At 36.1% G+C, this 14,670-nt stretch overlaps 4 non-coding genes and 7 pseudogenes across 4 annotated transcripts; all 11 read left to right on the forward strand.

Annotated features, from left to right (window-relative positions):
* The first annotated feature begins 834 nt into the window (after positions 1 to 834).
* Positions 835 to 953, forward strand: LOC127937846 (uncharacterized; annotated as a pseudogene).
* A 651-nt stretch (positions 954 to 1,604) lies between these two features.
* Positions 1,605 to 1,723, forward strand: LOC127937873 (5S ribosomal RNA). The gene has a single exon (XR_008148590.1). It is a non-coding gene; the product is annotated as a 5S ribosomal RNA (ribosomal RNA).
* A 6,375-nt stretch (positions 1,724 to 8,098) lies between these two features.
* LOC127937650 (5S ribosomal RNA) lies at positions 8,099 to 8,217 on the forward strand. Its single transcript, XR_008148435.1, has one exon. It is a non-coding gene; the product is annotated as a 5S ribosomal RNA (ribosomal RNA).
* A 221-nt stretch (positions 8,218 to 8,438) lies between these two features.
* Positions 8,439 to 8,557, forward strand: LOC127937554 (uncharacterized; annotated as a pseudogene).
* A 634-nt stretch (positions 8,558 to 9,191) lies between these two features.
* On the forward strand, positions 9,192 to 9,300 carry LOC127937606 (uncharacterized; annotated as a pseudogene).
* Positions 9,301 to 10,208: 908 nt separating this feature from the next.
* On the forward strand, positions 10,209 to 10,327 carry LOC127937780 (5S ribosomal RNA). The gene has a single exon (XR_008148559.1). It is a non-coding gene; the product is annotated as a 5S ribosomal RNA (ribosomal RNA).
* Positions 10,328 to 10,827: 500 nt separating this feature from the next.
* LOC127937861 (uncharacterized) lies at positions 10,828 to 10,946 on the forward strand (annotated as a pseudogene).
* Positions 10,947 to 11,446: 500 nt separating this feature from the next.
* Positions 11,447 to 11,565, forward strand: LOC127937808 (uncharacterized; annotated as a pseudogene).
* Positions 11,566 to 11,926: 361 nt separating this feature from the next.
* On the forward strand, positions 11,927 to 12,045 carry LOC127936861 (uncharacterized; annotated as a pseudogene).
* A 498-nt stretch (positions 12,046 to 12,543) lies between these two features.
* On the forward strand, positions 12,544 to 12,662 carry LOC127936363 (5S ribosomal RNA). The gene has a single exon (XR_008148275.1). It is a non-coding gene; the product is annotated as a 5S ribosomal RNA (ribosomal RNA).
* A 362-nt stretch (positions 12,663 to 13,024) lies between these two features.
* LOC127936862 (uncharacterized) lies at positions 13,025 to 13,143 on the forward strand (annotated as a pseudogene).
* The last annotated feature ends 1,527 nt before the right edge of the window (positions 13,144 to 14,670 follow it).

Genomic DNA, 14,670 nt, shown 5'->3' on the forward strand with positions numbered 1-14,670 from the left:
AATCCCCGATCTCTGAATCTTAGCAGGTTTAGGTCTGGTTAGTACTTGGTTGAAAGACCGCCTAGGAATACCAGGTGCTTAAAGCTTTTAGAATTTTTTCACTTAGTATATAATAAATTTGGCAAAAAATAGAGTCAATGCCCGATCTCTGAATATAAGCAGGTTTGGACCAGGTTAGTACATGGATGGGAGACTGCCTGGGAATACCAAGTGCTTTAAATTTTTGGATATTTTTCACGAATTATATAATAATCTTGCAAAAAAAAAAAAGAGTCAATGCCCGATCTCTGAATCTTAGCAGGATTAGGTCTGGTTAATACTTGATTAAAAGACCGCCTAGGAGTACCAGGTGCTTAAAGCTTTTGAATTTTTTTCACTTAGTATATAATAAATTTGGCAAAAAATAGAGTCAATGCCCGATCTCTGAATATAAGCAGGTTTGGGCCAGGTTAGTACATGGATGGGAGACTGCCTGGGAATACCAGGTGCTTTAAATTTTTGGATATTTTTCACGAATTATATAATAATCTTGCAAAAAAAAAAAAAAGAGTCAATGCCCGATCTCTGAATCTTAGCAGGTTAAGGTCTGGTTAGTACTTGATTGAAAGACCGCCTAGGAATACTAGGTGCTTAAAGCTTTTGGAATTTTTTCACTTAGTATATAATAAATTTGGCAGAAAATAGAGTCAATGCCCAATCTCTGAATATAAGCAGGTTTGTGCCAGGTTAGTACATGGATGGGAGACCGCCTTTTGGTTTTCTTTCCTACTTATATAATGTACTGGTGAGTAGATTGGCTGATCTTTAAATAGCCTTCTCTTTGCAGCAGTCTTCGCTTACGGCCATACCAGCCTGGCTATGCCTGATCTTGTCTGATCTCGGAAGCTAAGCAGGTTTGGCCCTGGTTAGTATTTGGATGGGAGACCGCCTTGGAATACCAGGTGCTGTAAGCTTTTTGGAAATTTTTCACTTATTATATTATAATTTTGCCAAAAAATAGAGTCAATGAATATAGATCTCTGAATATAAGCAGGTTTGGGCCAGGTTAGTACATGGATGGGAGACTGCCTGGGAATACCAGGTGCTTTAAATTTTTGGATATTTTTCACGAATTATATAATAATCTTGCAAAAAAAAAAAAAAAAAAAAAAAGAGTCAATGCCCGATCTCTGAATCTTAGCAGGTTAAGGTCTGGTTAGTACTTGAATGAGAGACCGCCAAGGAATACCAGGTGCTTTAAGCTTTTGGCATTTTTTCACTTAGTATATAATAAATTTGGCCAAAAATAGAGTCAATGCCCGATCTCTGAATATAAGCAGGTTTGGGCCAGGTTAGTACATGGATGGGAGACTGCCTGGGAATACCAGGTGCTTTAAATTTTTAAATATTTTTCACGAATTATATAATAATCTTGCAAAAAAAAAAAAAAAAGTCAATGCCCAATCTCTGAATTTTAGCAGGTTTAGGTCTAGTTAGTACTTGGATGAGAGACTGCCAAGGAATACCAGGTGCTTTAAGCTTTTGGGTTTTCTTTCCTACTTATATAATGTACTGGCGAGTAGATTGGCTGATCTTTAAATAGCCTTCTCTTTGCAGCTGTCTTCGCTTACGGCCATACCAGCCTGGCTATGCCCGATCTCGTCTGATCTCGGAAGTTAAGCAGGTTTGGGCCTGCTTAGTACTTGGATGAGAGACCGCCTGGGAATACCAGGTACTGTAAGCTTTTTGGACATTTTTCACTTAGTATATAATAATTTTGCCAAAAAATAGAGTCAATGCCCGATCTCTGAATATAAGCAGGTTTGGGCCAGGTTAGTACATGGATGGGACACTGCCTGGGAATACCAGGTGCTTTAAATTTTTGGATATTTTTCACAAATTATATAATAATCTTGCAAAAAAAAAAAAAAGAGTCAATGCCCGATCTCTTAATTTTAGCAGGTTTAGGTCTAGTTAGTTCTTGGATGAGAGACCGCCAAGGAATACCAGGTGCTTTAAGCTTTTGGAATTTTTTCACTTAGTATATAATAAATTTGGCAAAAAATAGAGTCAATGCCCGATCTCTAAATTTTAGCAGGTTTCGGTCTGGTTAGTACTTGGATGAGAGACCGCCTAGGAATACTAGGTGCTTTAAGCTTTTGAGTTTTCTTTCCTACTTATATAATGTACTGGCGAGTAGATTGGCTGATCTTTAAATAGCATTCTCTTTGCAGCAGTCTTCGCTTACGGCCATACCACCCTGAGCACCTGTGATTGTTGGTACATTCCAGGAAGTAAGAGGTGGCAGTAGGGAGAGAAAGGCTCTCCCATGTGTTTGTTTTTGGTTTGTCTTATATTATATTGTATTTAGTTAAATATTTATTTTTTTCTTGGTTTGTTTTATTATTTTTTAGGGCCCTGAGCAGAATTTACTGCTTAGGGCCAAAGGAGCTTTAAAGCTCTTAAAGTTTTGATTATGGAGGAACAACATGGCAATGGCAAAGACATGGCTGAGGAAAAAAGCAACAGTAAAGAACTTCAAAAAGATACTGGAGATAGAATAAAGCAAAGGAAATCAACAAAGACAAGTGAGGTGAGAAGACAAAGGAATGAGATGGAAGATAATGAACAACAAAAACATTACTCAAAGGAGGCCACAGTGATTGTTAATGCTACAGAAGTAAGAGATCGAAGGGTGGAGGATAAAAGCGGTGATTGAAAAAGTTGGACTGAGTAAAGTGTTAGCGGTAAGACCAAGATTAAATAATGAGTATGAAGTAACCGTAACGGATGAAGAAGCATGTGAAGTTTTAAAGGAAGGACTAACAGTAAAAGGAATTGTGTGTGAAGTGAGGAATCTTCAAGAAAGAGAGTGTGTTGTTTCATTCATGCACTTACCAGCTTATATAACAGATGAAGAAATAATGGCAAAATTGCAAACATGGGGAGTTAAAGTTACATCTGCAATAAGAAGAAGGTACTATCCAGACACTACAATTACAGATGGAACAAGATATGTCCGTGTGAAATTCCCTAAGGAGGTGTTATCACTGCCTTACAGCACGAGATTTGATACTGCAGAGGGAGTGCAGTATTTTAGGATCATACATGATCGTCAAATGAAGATCTGTAGATTGTGTATGAAACCGGGACACATTTTGAAGGACTGTCCAGACTTTTCCTGTCGAGATTGTGGAGAAAAGGGACATTTTTCGAGGGAATGTGATGCTGTAAGATGCCCGGAGTGTCGTAAAGTACTGGTGAAATGTGAATGCTGGATAGAGGAGGATGCTGAAACGGATAAAGACTATGAGCAAGTGGATGAAATGGAGAAATCACAGGATGTGGACGACGCAAAGGAGGATGAACAAACAGAACAGACTGAGGAAGAAGATGAGAATCAAATAGGAGAAGATGCAGAGGAGGAACAGAAGTACTGTGAAATGGAAAAAGAGCAAGAAGAAGAAGGACATGGAATACAAACGGAAATCTTGAAACAAACAAGAGAGGAGGAAAAGGAAAGGCAGGAAATGCAAATGACAGAGAAAGCAACACTAGGGAGAAAAGAAGACAACAAAAATGACTGGGAAAAGGTTACAATAACAAGAAGAAGACAACTAAAGGTAAAACCAAATTTAGAGAATGTACAAAACAGACATATAATTAAAAAAAAAGAACTGAAAGAGAAAGTATTTAAAAAAAGAGACTATGGTGAAAATAGTTTTGAGGTATTAATGCAACTGGGAAAAGTTGATGAATGTTCAGAATAATATGTACTTTGCTATGTATTATGTTCTTGAAAATTGCAACACTTAATGTAAGAGGGTTACTAGAAAAAGGGAAATTTGAAAAGTTGAAACTTTTGTGTAGTAGATCAAATGTTTTAGTGGTTCAAGAAACAAATTGGAGGGATGAAGTAATGGAAAGTTTAAAAAAAAAATGGAAAGGTGATATATTTTATAGTAATGGTGATGGGAGGCTAGGTAGGGGAGTAGCATTTTTAATTAAAAAGGGCGTGTGTGAAAAAGCACAAGTGGTTTATGATGAAAAGCAAGGAAAGTGTTTGATAGTGAAAATGATGGAGGGGGAGACAGATATAGTTCTGTGTAATATTCATGCTCCTGTGGTAGAAAAAGAAAAGGTGTTATTTTTTAAGAAACTAAAAGATATTATTGTGAAATGGGAGAATATTTTAATTATGGGGGATTTTAACACTACGTTTAGCAAGATGGATATTGCAGATGGGATGGTTTTTAAATCTGATAGTGGAAGGAAGGAATTAAAAAGTCTAATGGAAGAAAATAACTTTGTGGACGTTTGGAGAGAAAGAAACGAGGGGATACGAGAATTCTCAAGGCAACAGGCATTGAAGAATTTTATATGCAGAAGTAGAATAGATTTCTTGATAAGTAAAAGGGAAATGTTGAAGATAATAGATACTATATATTACAAGGAAACAATGTTAAGTGATCATAAAGTTGTATGTATACAAGTTGATATGAATAATTTTAAAAGAGGGCCGGGAATATGGATGTTAAACACTGAGATTTTAAAAGATGAGAATTTTAAGGAACAAATAGAGCTATTAATAAAAAAGGAAAAAGGAAATCAGATGTATAAGGATGAAAAGAGAATTTGGTGGGATAATTTAAAATATGACATTGGAAAATGTGCAAGAGAACATAGTAAAATAATACAGAAAATTAAAAAAAGAAAAGAAAAAGAAATAAGAATAGAATTAAGAGATGAGCTAAGTAAGGAGGTTGTCAATTTACAGAAAACCGTAATGTTGGAGGAAAAAATAAAGGATATAGAAGACAAAAAATATAAAGGAGCAATGATAAGAAGTAAAGCAAAATACTTAGTGGAAGGTGAAAAATGTACAAGGTTCTTTTTTAATATGGAAAAAAACAGACAGAGAGCAGGAATGATTAAAGAATTAATAGGAAAAGGAGGAGGAAAGGTAAAAGAAAAAGAAGAAGTTTTAAAAGAAATAAAAGATTATTATGAAAATTTGTTTAAAAGGGAAGGAGTGGGTAGAGAAGAAATTGAATTTCTGGTAGGGAAAATCAAAATAAAGATAGATAATGGTGATAAAAAATTATGTGAAAGGGGAATTGGAAAAGAAGAAATAGATGAAGCAATCATGCAGCTAAATAATGGTAAAAGTCCAGGAAAAGATGGTCTTCCAAGTGAATTTTATAAGGTTTTTAGAAATGTAATGACACCAATTTTAAAAGATGTGTATGACAAAATTTTTAAAAAGGAAGAAACCAGTTATTTTATGGGGATAGGATTAGTAAAATTAATTTATAAACGAAAAGGGGACATTGCAGATCTTAAAAATTATAGACCAATAACTATGTTAAATACAGATTTTAAAATATTATCAAAGATTTTAGCTAACAGATTGAAGAAAATTTTACCAAATATAATACAGACAAACCAGTCATATGCAATACCAGGAAGAGATATTACAGATACTATTAGTAGTATAAGAGATGTTGTAAGTTACATGATCTCTGAAAAAAAAAGTGGATATGTAATAAGTCTTGATTTAGAAAAGGCCTTTGACCGTGTTGAACATGAGTATTTGTTTAGAATTTTACAACAGTTTGGTTTTGGTGAAAATTTTATTAAGTGGTTCAAGATTTTATATAAAGATTCTAAAAGTCAAGTAAAGTGCAATGGTTTTTTAACAGAGACCTTTTATTTAACTAGATCTATTAGACAAGGTTGTCCATTATCAGCTTTGCTGTACAGTTTAGTGGCAGAGGCATTAGGGTTGGCAATAACGGAAGAGAAAGAAATTAGAGGAATAGACACAGAAGAAAATAGAGAGTTGCAGAAAGTATATCAATATGCAGATGATACGACTATAATAGTGCAAGATGTGGCTAGTGTAGTTAAAGCAATGGACATAATAGAAAAATACTGTAAAGGTTCTGGAGCTAAGATAAATCAACAAAAAACGGTTATTATGAGTATAGGAAAAATTGAAAAAATTGAAAAAATGTATCCATTTAAAGAAGAAGAGAGCTTGAAGATTTTGGGTGTGAGGATTGGGAAAAATGAGAAAATGGTGAGAGATTTGATGTGGGATGAAGTGGTGGGTGAAATGGAAAGAGTGTTAAATTATTGGAAACAAAGGGAATTAACTTTAAGAGGGAAGGTTTTGGTTATAAATGCATTAATGATGGCAAAAATGTGGTATGTTTTGGGTGTGATACCCATGCCTATGGGAATTAGTAAAAGATTAAAAAAAGATGTTTTAAATTTTCTCTGGGGCTCTAAGCCATCAAGGATTTCTTATAATACACTAATAGGGGCCATAGAAGAAGGTGGGTTAGGGCTGCAAGATCCAGAATTTAAAAAAAAGAGCTTTAGAGTTAAAACTGTGAAAACTTTTTTAAATGAAGAGAATAAAGCTGAATGGAAAATACTTATGAGAATGTTTTTAAATAAATGCGGACATATGAAAATAGGACCTGATATTCTGTGGATGAAATTAAAACCTAAATTGATAACAGGAATCCCGGAGTTTTATAAAGAAGTTTTAGAAGTATGGGCAGAATTTTTACCAAATGTATGTATTAAACCTATTAGGAGATTGGAGTTTTTAACACAGCCTCTGTTTCTGAATGAGAATGTTGTTTATAGAGGAAAAGAATTATTTTTTAAACATTGGATTAATGCTGGATTTAAAACAATAAGGGATGTTTTGTATGAAGTGAGGGAAGGTTTTTTACCTTTGCAAGCAATTTATGATGAAGTGAAAAATACTGAAAATCATGTTAATAAGAATGTTTTAAAAAAGCAATATGATAAAATAAAGGAGGCAATTCCAAAGGAATGGTTAGTAAACATAGAAAAACAAGGACAAGACAGTGAAGATGATAAAATGAAGGTTTTCTTAAAAGCAAAAGGAGAAAAGGAGCCTTTTCATGTGAGTCATCTTAGGACTTTTTATGTTTTGTTTAGAAATAGTGTTTTTAAGGAACCAGCTGGGAATACATTTTGGAAAAATGTTTTTATAAACCTTGAGGAAGAAGTTCTGTGGAGAAATTTGAGAAAATGGCATATTGATGTTAAAATGGAGAACCTGGATTTTTATATAAGGCATAATATAATCTTTTCTGAAGAGAAGTTGTATAAATGTGGAATGACTGGGGATGCATTGTGTAAAGTCTGTTGTGAAAAAACTGAAGGAATTGTGCACATGTTTTTATCATGTAAAGAACTGATCTTTTTCAGAGACAAAATTAAAAATGTGATTAAGAGTTTGTTAGGAGAAAAAATGGATGTAATAGAAGATGAAGAGAGTTGGAATTGTATATTTTTATTTGGAATGAATGAGAAATCTGATAATCAAAATGTTATAAATTTGTTTTTAATTGTAGCTAGATATGCAATATGGTGTAGGAGAAATATAGCAAGAGACAAAAACAAAAAAATGGGATTATGGATTTATTTTAAGAAAAAACTGGAAGATTATATACGAACACTAGAAAGTTATTTTAAAGCAGAAGGTACAATTTATGTATTTGATAAACTAATTCTAAATAACAATCCTTATGTTTTGAAATGAATTTGTAGTTGTTTTTTTTATTTTTTATTTTTATTTTTTTTAGGTGAATAGGATTATATGTGCTTAGAAACGTTAATGTAACCTTAATTGAGATGTTTGCATTTATCTTGTAAAAGAGAGGTTTCTATAACAAGAATGATTTAAATGTGAAATATTTTATGTATTTTTTCTTTTTGTACTGAAATATTTTTAATAAAAAAAAAAATAAAAAAAAAATGCCTGATCTCGTCTGATCTCGGAAGCTAAGCAGGTTTGGACCTGGTTAGTACTTGGATGGGAGACCGCCTGGGAATACCAGGTACTGTAAGCTTTTTGGACATTTTTCACTTAGTATATAATAAATTTGGCAAGAAATAGAGTCAATGCCCGATCTCTAAATTTTAGCAGGTTTAGGTCTGGTTAGTACTTGGATGAGAGACCGCCTAGGAATACAAGGTGCTTTAAGCTTTTGGGTTTTCTTTCCTACATATATAATGTATTGGCGAGTAGATTGGCTGATCTTTAAATAGCATTCTCTTTGCAGCAGTCTTCGCTTACGGCCATACCAGCCTGGCTATGCCTGATCTCGTCTGATCTCGGAAGCTAAGCAGGTTTGGACCTGGTTAGTACTTGGATGGGAGACCGCCTGGGAATACCAGGTACTGTAAGCTTTTTGGACATTTTTCACTTAGTATATAATAAATTTGGCAAGAAATAGAGTCAATGCCCGATCTCTAAATTTTAGCAGGTTTAGGTCTGGTTAGTACTTGGATGAGAGACCGCCTAGGAATACCAGGTGCTTTAAGCTTTGGGGTTTTCTTTCCTACATATATAATGTACTGGCGAGTAGATTGGCTGATCTTTAAATAGCCTTCTCTTTGTAGCAGTATTTGCTTACGGCCATACCAGCCTGGCTATGCCCGTTCTTGTCTGATCTTGGAAGCTAAGCAGGTTTGGGCCTGGTTAGTATTTGGATGGGAGATAGCTTTGGAATACCAGGTGCTGTAAGCTTTTTGGAAATTTTTCACTTAGTATCTAATAATTTTGCCAAAAAATACAGTCAATGCCCGATCTCTGAATATAAGCAGGTTTGGGTCAGGTTAGTACATGGATGGAAGACTGCCTGGGAATACCAGGTGCTTTAAATTTTTGGATATTTTTCACGAATTATATAATAATCTTGCAAAAAAAAGAGTCAATGCCCGATCTCTGAATCTTAGCAGGTTTAGGTCTGGTTAGTACTTGGTTGAAAGACCGCCAAGGAATACCAGGTGCTTAAAGCTTTTGGAATTTTTTTACTTAGTATATAATAAATTTGGCAAAAAATAGAGTCAATGCCCGATCTCTGAATATAAGCAGGTTTGGGCCAGGTTAGTACTTGGATGGGAGACTGCCTGGGAATACCAGGTGCTTTAAATTTTTGGATATTTTTCACGAATTATATAATAATCTTGCAAAAAAAAAAAAAAAAAATCAATGCCCGATCTCTGAATCTTAGCAGGTTTAGGTCTGGTTAGTACTTGGATGAGAGACCACCTAGGAATACTAAGTGCTTTAAGCTTTTGGGTTTTCTTTCCTACTCATATAATGTACTGGCGAGTAGATTGGCTGATCTTTAAATAGCCTTCTCTTTGCAGCAGTCTTCGCTTACGGCCATTCCAGCCTGGCTATGCCCGATCTCGGAAGCTAAGCAGGTTTGGCCCTCGTTAGTACTTGGATGGCAGACCGCCTGGGAATACCAGGTGCTGTAAGCTTTTTGGAAATTTTTCACTTAGTATATAATAATTTTGCCAAAAAATAGAGTCAATGAATATAGATCTCTGAATATAAGCAGGTTTGGGCCAGGTTAGTACATGGATGGGAGACTGCCTGGGAATACCAGGTGCTTTAAATTTTTGGATATTTTTCACGAATTATATAATAGTCTTACAAAAAAGAGTCAATGCCCGATCTCTGAATCTTAGCAAGTTTAGGTCTGGTTAGTACATGGTTGAAAGACCGCCTAGGAATACCAGGTGCTTAAAGCTTTTGGAATTTTTTCACTTAGTATATAATAAATTTGGCAAAAAATAGAGTCAATGCCAGATCTCTAAATTTTAGCAGGTTTAGGTCTGGTTAGTACTTGGATAAGAGACCGCCTAGGAATACTAGGTGCTTTAAATTTTTGGATATTTTTCACGAATTATATAATAATCTTGCAAAAAAAAAAAGAGTCAATGCCCGATCTCTGAATCTTAGCAGGTTTAAGTCTGGTTAGTACTTGGTTGAAAGACCGCCTAGGAATACCAGGTGCTTAAAGCTTTTGGACATTTTTCACTTAGTATATAATAAATTTGGCAAAAAATAGAGTCAATGCCCGATCTCTGAATATAAGCAGGTTTGGGCCAGGTTAGTACATGGATGGGAGACTGCCTGGGAATACCAGGTGCTTTACATTTTTGGATATTTTTCACAAATTATATAATAATCTTGCAAAAAAAAAAAAAAGAGTCAATGCCCAATGTCTGAATTTTAGCAGGTTTAGGTCTAGTTAGTACTTGGATGAGAGACCGCCAAGGAATACCAGGTACTTTAAGCTTTTGGGTTTTCTTTCCTACTTATATAATGTACTGGCGAGTAGATTGGCTGATCTTTAAATAGCCTTCTCTTTGCAGCAGTCTGCGCTTACGGCCATACCAGCCTGGCTATGCCCGATCTCGTCTGATCTAGGAAGTTAAGCAGGTTTGGGACTGGTTAGTACTTGGATGGGAGACCGCCTGGGAATACCAGGTACTGTAAGCTTTTTGGAAATTTTTCACTTAGTATATAATAATTTTGCCAAAAAATACAGTCAATGCCCGATCTCTGAATATAAGCAGGTTTGGGCCAGGTTAGTACATGGATGGGAGACTGCCTGGGAATACCAGGTGCTTTAAATTTTTGGATATTTTTCACGAATTATATAATAATCTTGCAAAAAAACAAAACAAAGAGTCAATGCCCGATCTCTGAATCTTAGCAGGTTAAGGTCTGGTTAGTACTTGAATGATAGACCGCCAAGGAATACCAGGTGCTTTATGCTTTTGGAATTTTTTCACTTAGTATATAATAAATTTGGCAAAAAATAGAGTCAATGCCCGATCTCTGAATATAAGCAGGTTTGGGCCAGGTTAGTACCTGGATGAGAGACCGCCTAGGAATACCAGGTGCTTTAAGCTTTTGGGGTTTCTTTCCTACTTTTATAATGTACTGGCGAGTAGATTGGCTGATCTTTAAATAGCCTTCTCTTTGCAGCAGTCTTCGCTTATGGCCATACCAGCCTGGCTATGCCCGATCTTGTCTGATCTCAGAAGCTAAGCAGGTTTGGGCCTGGTTAGTGCCTGGATGGGAGACCGCCTGGGAATACCAGGTACTGTAAGCTTTTTTTGAAATTTTTCACTTAGTATATAATAATTTTGCCAAAAAATAGAGTCAATGCCCGATCTCTGAATATAAGCAGGTTTGCGCCAGGTTAGTACATGGATGGGAGACTGCCTGGGAATACCAGGTGCTTTAAGCTTTTGGAATTTTTTCACTTAGTATATAATAAATTTGGCAAAAAATAGAGTCAATGCCCGATCTCTGAATATAAGCAGGTTTGGGCCAGGTTAGTACATGGATGGGAGACTGCCTGGGAATACCAGGTGCTTTACATTTTTGGATATTTTTCACAAATTATATAATAATCTTGCAAAAAAAAAAAAAAAGAGTCAATGCCCAATCTCTGAATTTTAGCAGGTTTAGGTCTAGTTAGTACTTGGATGAGAGACCGCCAAGGAATACCAGGTACTTTAAGCTTTTGGGTTTTCTTTCCTACTTATATAATGTACTGGCGAGTAGATTGGCTGATCTTTAAATAGCCTTCTCTTTGCAGCAGTCTTCGCTTACGGCCATACCAGCCTGGCTATGCCCGATCTCATCTGATCTAGGAAGTTAAGCAGGTTTGGGACTGATTAGTACTTGGATGGGAGACCGCCTGGGAATAGCAGGTACTGTAAGCTTTTTGGAAATTTTTCACTTAGTATATAATAATTTTGCCAAAAAATAGAGTCAATGCCCGATCTCTGAATATAAGCAGGTTTGGGCCAGGTTAGTACATGGATGGGAGACTGCCTGGGAATACCAGGTGCTTTACATTTTTGGATATTTTTCACAAATTATATAATAATCTTGCAAAAAAAAAAAAAGAGTCAATGCCCGATCTCTGAATTTTAGCAGGTTTAGGTCTAGTTAGTACTTGGATGAGAGACCGCCAAGGAATACCAGGTGCTTTAAGCTTTTGGGTTTTCTTTCCTACTTATATAATGTACTGGCAAGTAGATTAGCTGATCTTTAAATAGCCTTCTCTTTGCAGCAGTCTTCGCTTACGGCCATACAAGCCTGGCTATGCCCGATCTTGTCTGATCTAGGAAGTTAAGCAGGTTTGGGACTGGTTAGTACTTGGATGGGAGACCGCCTGGGAATACCAGGTACTGTAAGCTTTTTGGAAATTTTTCACTTAGTATATAATAATTTTGCCAAAAAATAGAGTCAATGCCCGATCTCTGAATATAAGCAGGTTTGGGCCAGGTTAGTACATGGATGGGAGACTGCCTGGGAATACCAGGTGCTTTAAATTTTTGGATATTTTTCACGAATTATATAATAATCTTGAAAAAAAAAAAAAAAGAGTCAATGCCCGATCTCTGAATCTTAGCAGGTTAAGGTCTGGTTAGTACTTGAATGATAGACCGCCAAGGAATACCAGGTGCTTTAAGCTTTTGGAATTTTTTCACTTAGTATATAATAAATTTGGCAAAAAATAGAGTCAATGCCCGATCTCTGAATATAAGCAGGTTTGGGCCAGGTTAGTACTTGGATGAGAGACCGCCTAGGAATACCAGGTGCTTTAAGCTTTTGGGGTTTCTTTCCTACTTTTATAATGTACTGGTGAGTAGATTGGCTGATCTTTAAATAGCCTTCTCTTTGCAGCAGTCTTCGCTTATGGCCATACCAGCCTGGCTATGCCCGATCTTGTCTGATCTCGGAAGCTAAGCAGGTTTGGGCCTGGTTAGTGCCTGGATGGGAGACCGCCTGGGAATACCAGGTACTGTAAGCTTTTTTGAAATTTTTCACTTAGTATATAATCAATTTGGCAAAAAATAGAGTCAATGTCCGATCTCTGAATATAAGCAGGTTTGGGCCAGGTTAGTACATGGATGGGAGACTGCCTGGGAATACCAGGTGCTTTACATTTTTGGATATTTTTCACAAATTATATAATAATCTTGCAAAAAAAAAAAAAAGAGTCAATGCCCGATCTCTGAATTTTAGCAGGTTTAGGTCTAGTTAATACTTGGATGAGAGACCGCCAAGGAATACCAGGTGCTTTAAGCTTTTGGGTTTTCTTTCCTACTTATATAATGTACTGGCAAGTAGATTGGCTGATCTTTAAATAGCCTTCTCTTTGCAGCAGTCTTCGCTTACGGCCATACAAGCCTGGCTATGCCCGATCTTGTCTGATCTAGGAAGTTAAGCAGGTTTGGGACTGGTTAGTACTTGGATGGGAGACCGCCTGGGAATACCAGGTACTGTAAGCTTTTTGGAAATTTTTCACTTAGTATATAGTAATTTTACCAAAAAATAGAGTCAATGCCCGATCTCTGAATATAAGCAGGTTTGGGCCAGGTTAGTACATGGATGGGAGACTGCCTGGGAATACCAGGTGCTTTACATTTTTGGATATTTTTCACGAATTATATAATAATCTTGCAAAAAAAAAAAAAAAAGAGTCAATGCCCGATCTCTGAATCTTAGCAGGTTAAGGTCTGGTTAGTACTTGAATGATAGACCGCCAAGGAATACCAGGTGCTTTAAGCTTTTGGAATTTTTTCACTTAGTATATAATAAATTTGGCAAAAAATAGAGTCAATGCCCGATCTCTGAATATAAGCAGGTTTGGGCCAGGTTAGTACTTGGATGAGAGACCGCCTAGGAATACCAGGTGCTTTAAGCTTTTGGGGTTTCTTTCCTACTTTTATAATGTACTGGCGAGTAGATTGGCTGATCTTTAAATAGCCTTCTCTTTGCAGCAGTCTTCGCTTATGGCCATACCAACCTGTGCAACCCTGTTCATTGTAGTGGTACAATCCAGGAAGTGCAAGTGTGTGTAGAAAGGACGGAAGCTAACTCTTGTATTGTTTGTTTGTTTATTATTTTTTATAGTTAGAATTAATTGTAAGAGGAGTTTTTCTTTATCTATTTAATAAGTTTTAAACCACGAACCAGCAGCTTCATGCTGTCTGGGGAGTGGTTTAATTTTTTATTTTTTATTCATAATGAGTGAAATGGATCAACTGCTTGTTTCACAACTTGCAACGAATTTGAAACAAGCTAATGCAATTGACCAAGGCAAAGGATTAAGACAAGGAGAAGGGATGATGGCGAAAGAAATGAAGAAACAAAGGATCTATTCAAAAGAAGCTACAGCAATAATTGACATCAGTAAAGTGCTTAATGGAGGAGCGCAGGACATTATTAGAGCAATAAAGGAAAAAGTGAGCGTGGAAAAAATTCTTGCGGTAAGACCAAAGACTAATAAACAATATGAAGTGACTTTCGAAACGGAGGAAGCTTGTGATGGACTGTTAAATGGTTTGCAAATTAAAGGACAAATATGTGATGTTAAAAAACTCCAGGACAGAGAATATGTAGTCTCGTTCATGCATCTGCCTGTGTATTTAGATGATGATGACATAACCTCGAAATTGGAAGGATGGGGAGTTACTCCCATAACAGAGATAAGGAGGAGGTTTTACCCAGGAACGGAGATAGAGGATGGGACAAGATTTGTTAAGGTTAAGTTCCCAAAGGAGGTGGCATCATTGCCATATAGTACAAGGTTTGAGACAACTGAAGGCTCACAGTACTTCAGGATAATACACAGTAGGCAGGTCAAAACTTGTAGATTGTGTTTAAGTCCGGAACATATCATCAAAGACTGTCCTGAGTTCAGATGTTTTAAATGCAATGATCAAGGACATTTCTCAAGAGACTGTACAGCAATTGAATGTCCAGACTGTGGCAAACCTCTTAATATATGTGAATGCTGGATGGAAGGTAACGAG

The sequence above is a fragment of the Carassius gibelio genome, chromosome A19 (assembly GCF_023724105.1).
Source record: "Carassius gibelio isolate Cgi1373 ecotype wild population from Czech Republic chromosome A19, carGib1.2-hapl.c, whole genome shotgun sequence".
NCBI lineage: Eukaryota > Metazoa > Chordata > Actinopteri > Cypriniformes > Cyprinidae > Carassius > Carassius gibelio.